The following is a 6000-nucleotide window of genomic DNA, read 5'->3' as shown; positions in this document are numbered from 1 at the left end:
TGTTGTTTTTCGTATTTGGAAGTAAATACGTGCGTAACCGTTGAGTTTACGGTGTTGTGTGATATTTGCTTAATTGCTGATGATTAATTTAGCAGTTGTTAACGATCTCTCCTGTACATAGTATAAATAAATTTTTGTGTTTTTATCAAGAACTGTGTCGTCCTTCCAAGAAAGTTGGAAGTCACACCGGATCCGTTACAATAATTTATAATTAACTCTGCTAATTTCCAATCGGAAGAACATTTCTGGGGATACGAAATTCCATAAGCTCAATGCTTCGTGATCTGTTTAGATAACTCAAGGTGTTCCGACAGCTGATTTCACCAGACGATAAAATTCAGACCGAAACGTTGCATCTTTCAATTAATCTTTATCTAAACACAAACGATTTCTTCACATCATTCGTCAAAGAAGGTAGGTCGGTCTCAAATAACATTGTTTCTTTAACATATTTCTATGATTCAATCGAAAAACTCTTTGTTGGCATGACTGGATTTATTTCATTGAACTTCAGAATATATTCATTCCAGAAGTGCAATAAGGTTTTTGGAAATTATACTGTAATTACATTGACTGCTTGAACGAGATCGATTTTTGCTATCATATTTTTCACAAATATGTGAATGTTAAAGACATAATATTTTATTTAAACTTTTTAACTAATCCTTTCACTTTCAAGTGAAATTTTAAACTCATATTAATCAGATCATCTTTTTTACTAATAATAAAGCTGAAAGTCGCTCTGTCTGGATATCTGGATCTCTGTCTGGATCTCTGTGACGCGCGTAGCGGCCAATTTTCATGAACTTTGGCACAAAATGAGTTTATAGCATTGGGGTGTGCACCTCAGAGCAATTTTTCGAAAATTCGATTTTGTTCTTTTTCTATTCCAATTTTAAGAAAATTTCACCGAGCAAATTATCACAACGTGCATGAGTAAATTACCAAATTATCATGACGTGGAACCGTAACATGGGCAAGCAAATGAACATAGCATATTGGCGAGAAATTCATCATCCATTATTTGTAAATATACAGGCGAACCAAATGACCTTTTTAATTTTCTACTACTGGCAAAGCCGCGCGGGTACCACTTGTATTATTTATATACTGCTTAGACAACATTAAACTACAATTTACCACCCAATAGCCGGAGCTTGTAGATTAATCCTCTAGCTTTTAGCTACACTTTACAAATTGGCACCGCACACTATTGGGGACCCCGAGTTGGGATGCTAAATTTAAACTTATTTACCGGTGTTTAATCACTACACAGTAAAAAAGATTCTGAAACGTGATAGATTATTTCCGGTAACGTTCCGGGATCAAACGGGTTTCCACCGAAAAACAAGTATATTTGCGAAAAGTACACTAAAAAAATCCCGAAACGTCACTGATCAGTTGTGTGGAACGTTTCGGGATTTCACAGGTTTTCATCAGTATCTTGTGAAAATCGAGTATCTTTGTCAAAAAGTTTCCCCAATTTTTACAAGTTGCACAATTGCACGTATCTAAAATTGTTTTATGGCTTTAATAAATCATTTTAAGCATGAGTATAAAAAATGTATTTTTTAAATTAATAAAACAGCTTTAAACACCATTTCTATCTTTGAGTATAAGCATCTTTAACTTTCCATATTTACATGTTTGTTATGATAAAATAGCAAAATTTAAACTTGAAAACTTTAGGTCGGTAAATGCGGAGCAAAAGAACTTCTCTGCGGAGTCGCGCGGAGTTTCGCTATTTTTGCGGAGCAGTTGGCAACCCTGATTAACTACCATTTTAATACAAACTAGTCGAGTTACTACTATATCGCTCCAACCGAGGTGGTGGCTGATACGCTTATACACCGTAAGAACGATTCAGAAACGTTCCAGGAAAATAATGACAAGCTGACGTGCCCAATTTCTGCCAGTAACATATCTTGACAAAAACAGGAATGTTTTCCGATAAAATTCAGTAATCTTCCTGAAATTATCCTGGAAGCGTCCATAAAAATTCAGAAACCTTCCCGTTTAAAGCCAGGTGTTTCTCTGGAAAATCAGAGTTAAGTTAAAAAAATATAATATACTAGTCGACCCGTGCGGAACTCCGCACTGTGCTTCGAATCGTTTCATAAGACATTTCGCTCTTTAAAAATTTCAAAGGAAGAACATTAGGAAGAAGAACCGAAAAAAAGTAAGCGCAGAAGAGAAGGCATGTAATTTAAAGACATCAGTAACAAAACCTCGTTAAATACAACGTTGTGATAATTTGATCATCGCTCACCTTTTGGTCGTACATATTTTCAATTCAAACATAAATATCATTAAAAGTGTGACTGAGTAGTGACTCGTGATAAAGCAATAATTGTGCATGTAAAAAAAACTGGTTGTGGCAAATACAGTCCTGCCCATGTGAGCATCTGACGGGAAAAAAAGAAACCTTAAAGAGATATTTATTGGCACGGATTCGAATTGGCGCCATTCTGATTAACAGCCCGACACCCCAACAAACCTAGCAATTGCGCCTTCCTTTTCGAAAAGCTATTCATTGAAGGAATGCGTAGTAAAAAACAGCAAAAAAACTTTTTGCCAAAATAATAATAATAATAATAAGATCATGCTTCTATGTTTTGTCATTAACCAGCATGATACGAGTTAAAATTATTCGCAAAGCATGGAATTTGATTGAAAAATGACGAAGATCTCACGTAGCGATTGAAACGAACATTCTAGAGAAGTAATAAATTAGATTGAAAATAAGTGTTTTTACCTTTGAATATTGAACTATTTCGCATAGAAGGTTATTGTTTTAACCATTACGACTTAAATGCCAGCACATGTTTCTCTTTTAATCGAACACTTAAAATTCAAAACCAAAACCAGTTGAACTGAGTCCGTTTTTTAAGTGTAATTTTTCGAACGTAGACAAAATGAATTTTTTTTTCAGCAGAAAGCAGAGGAGTAGAAAATGATTTCTTGCTAATGAAGTTGATAATAATTTTAATGCTTTATATCGTATTCGCGCGAATAAAAAATTAAAGGTTTACTGGGTGAAACTCGTAGTTTTAATTTGGCGTAGTATTTTTTCATTTGTACAAAATGTCGAACACAGTTATTAGAAACATCTACATTTCAGCATACAATGAAAATGTTTTTCTGCACAAAAAAGATTTCCTTTAGGTAAATCTAATACTTTATTATGCTTACATTATGCTGAGTGGTCTGGATGTAGTCAAAGCTTTAAAAAAAGGAAGAACACCCTTCGATTAACAGTCAACTTATCCGAATAACTGTAGCCTGCATAAAGGAGTCGAAACACTAAGTAGCATTGCCACTGCATTTATTTTATTACGTTTGTATGTTATGAGTACATGTAATACGTAATACTAATATAAATTTGATATTATATCAGACAGCCCAAACTTGCCCGAAGTTCAGATAGTTTATAGCCGAACGCTCTACCGAAAAAAACTTATCAATTTAACCGAACAACAAAGTCCAGTGCTTTTAAGCTTTATTAAAATATGAACACACACAGGCTTTTTTTTTTTTTTGCCGAAAGCGACGTAAAAAATGGAACACTGATTAGAACTTTGCTTTTAAAAAATGCATAAGAACTACAGGCAGCATCAAGGTTTTGAAACAGCAAGGGGTGTTTTCGAAAACTTGATTTTTCTACCGTAAGTCTATTTTTCGTCATTAGCCAGCCTGATAAGTTTTAAAATGAGAGGGGAATAATATATAAGATAAGATATTGAAGAAAAATGGTTTTATTTTTGAAAATTTTTACTATTTGTTACCGCAGGCTGCTTGAACCGTTATGACTTAGATGGCAGCTTGTGTTCATCATTTAACAGCATGGTTAAAATACAAAATAAATTAAACTACGCTCTTTTTTAAGCGTAGCTTTTCGAATGTAGTAAAAATGTGATAAGCTATTTGTTTTTTTGCAAAAAGAAGAAAAAATATATATTTTACCCTTTAAATTGAGGTTGTAATTTTTTTATTTGTACAAAGAGTCAAAAACTCATTAGAAGAATATATATTTTAATATACGATTTATAATAGTTTTCTGAACAAAAAACATTTCTATTGTAGTCTGAAATCTTAAACCTGTTACTTATATTTTCGCTTACATTATGCTTTAATTTTCTTACCAGAGCCAAAGCTTAAAAAGAAAAAAACGTACAATTCCGAAGTAATTTAGCCAAAGTCAGTTCAAGTTTCCATATCAGCAAGGAGCGTTTCCTTCTCATTTATTCTATTCTTTCATAGTCGTTATTCACTTAATTAAGTGTTCATGTAATGCGCGATATTGCTCTAAGTTTTTGTTGCAGACTGTCCGGACGTGGGCCCGAACGCGCATTCTCCTGGTTACGAAGAGAATGCTCTGCCGATCAAGCTATTCAGCTCTGTCGGTCAAAGCGCAAATTAAAGTTATAAGTTTAACCGAAAACCTCGTTCTGGTTCTTTAAAACAGGTTTTTCGGCTGAAAAAAACAATTTTTAGACCGTGGGTCTATTTTTCGTCAGTAGCCAGCACCATAAGCTTTAAAATAAGGCGTAAATCAAAGAAATCGATCAAGAATTGAGGAAAATCTGGCGTAGAAACCAAAAACAGGCTACAGAAATAATATATAAGGATACAAAAGTGACGACCAGCAACAGGCTCTGGGCCTAGCTAGACTGGTCCTAGTCAATTTACAATCCCCAATGAAGATCGATGGCCCTCTTAAAACTATTTACTCCCTTGCTCATTACCACCTATTCCGATAAGCTGTTCCAAGGTTCTATAAGTTAACTGAGCGTATTTGTTAAGTGTATCGGTTTCTGTTCGAGTGTGGTCCGTCCAAATCATCTAATTTCCCAATGGGAGCTAATAAGTCACTGGATTCTGTAACTTTGCAAGAGTTGCCGGCGAATGAGATGCGTAATTCTTACTCGCAATTTTGGCTCAACTTTGGCAGTGTTTGCAATAATTGTTTAATCTCGGGAGGTTGTCAAACTATTATGTTAAATCTACCGAAGTTTTCTCAGAAGGTTCCAGCAACATGACTGGTTCTAACCGGGGAGATATCTGAATTTTTCAGAAAGATTCCAGGATAATTTCTGGAACATTGATGAATTTTATCGGAAAACATTCCAGTTTACTACAAAATACAGTTACTGGCAAAATTGGGCACATTAGCTGCCCATTATTTTCCAGGAACGTTTCTGAATTGTTTTTACAATGTATTCTGAATCACTACACTGTAAAAAAATTCCGAAACGTTACTGAGTATTTCCGTGTTACGTTTCAGGATTTCAATGGTTTTTATCCACTTCCCGGAAAAATCAAGTACCATTGTCAAAGATTTTCCTGAGTTGCTACAAGTTGCACGAATGCAAACTTTTCACTGTTGCGAAAAATATTTTTAGCTCCCAGTTTAAGGAATAACTGAGCGTATTTATAAAGTGTAATGGGTATTAAGTACGGCCTGTCCAAACTAGTAAAGCTCCCAAAGAGAGCGAATAAGTCGATAATATTATGTAGCTTTGCAAGAATTGCAAAAGAGTAAAATTCTTTATGCCAACTTGCAATTTTGTCTTATCTTTGGCTATTCTGTTAATATTGCTTTTGGAACGTCCTTTATAAATATGGGAAGTGCGAAGCTTTTGTATTGTACTCTCCTAAGTTTAGTCTAATTTTCCAGAGACACGACTGGGAAGATTTCTGAATTTTCAGAAGGGGGTTTCCAGGATAATTTCTAGGAGGTTACTGGACTTTAGCGGAAAACATCCCTGGTTTTTGCGAGATATGTTACTGGCAGAAATTGGGTGCATCAGCTGCCCGTTATTTTCCAGGAACGTTTCTGAATCTTTTTTACAATGAACAAGATGCAGACTTCCTACTGTTGTGAAAAGCACTTTTTCTCTTCCAATGTGAGGATATAAAGTACTCTTTCCATCTGAACACTTCCTAATGTGAAACTCCTCCAATTGAAAATTCACGCCTTGCTTATATGATGAAGTCAAT

General features: G+C 34.7%; 1 protein-coding gene across 1 annotated transcript in view; it reads left to right on the top strand.

The window, feature by feature from the left end:
* The first annotated feature begins 378 nt into the window (after window positions 1-378).
* The window catches only part of LOC129227283 (UDP-N-acetylglucosamine transporter-like), a 60354-nt gene continuing 54732 nt past the window's right edge, over window positions 379-6000 (top strand). Inside the window, exon 1 of the mRNA XM_054861819.1 lies at window positions 379-414. The gene's annotated coding sequence lies outside the window, so the exon portion shown is untranslated. The remainder of the gene's footprint in view (window positions 415-6000) is intronic.

Source organism: Uloborus diversus, chromosome 8 (assembly GCF_026930045.1).
Source record: "Uloborus diversus isolate 005 chromosome 8, Udiv.v.3.1, whole genome shotgun sequence".
In the NCBI taxonomy this organism is placed as follows: domain Eukaryota; kingdom Metazoa; phylum Arthropoda; class Arachnida; order Araneae; family Uloboridae; genus Uloborus; species Uloborus diversus.
This window is presented reverse-complemented; position numbering and strand designations above follow the sequence as displayed.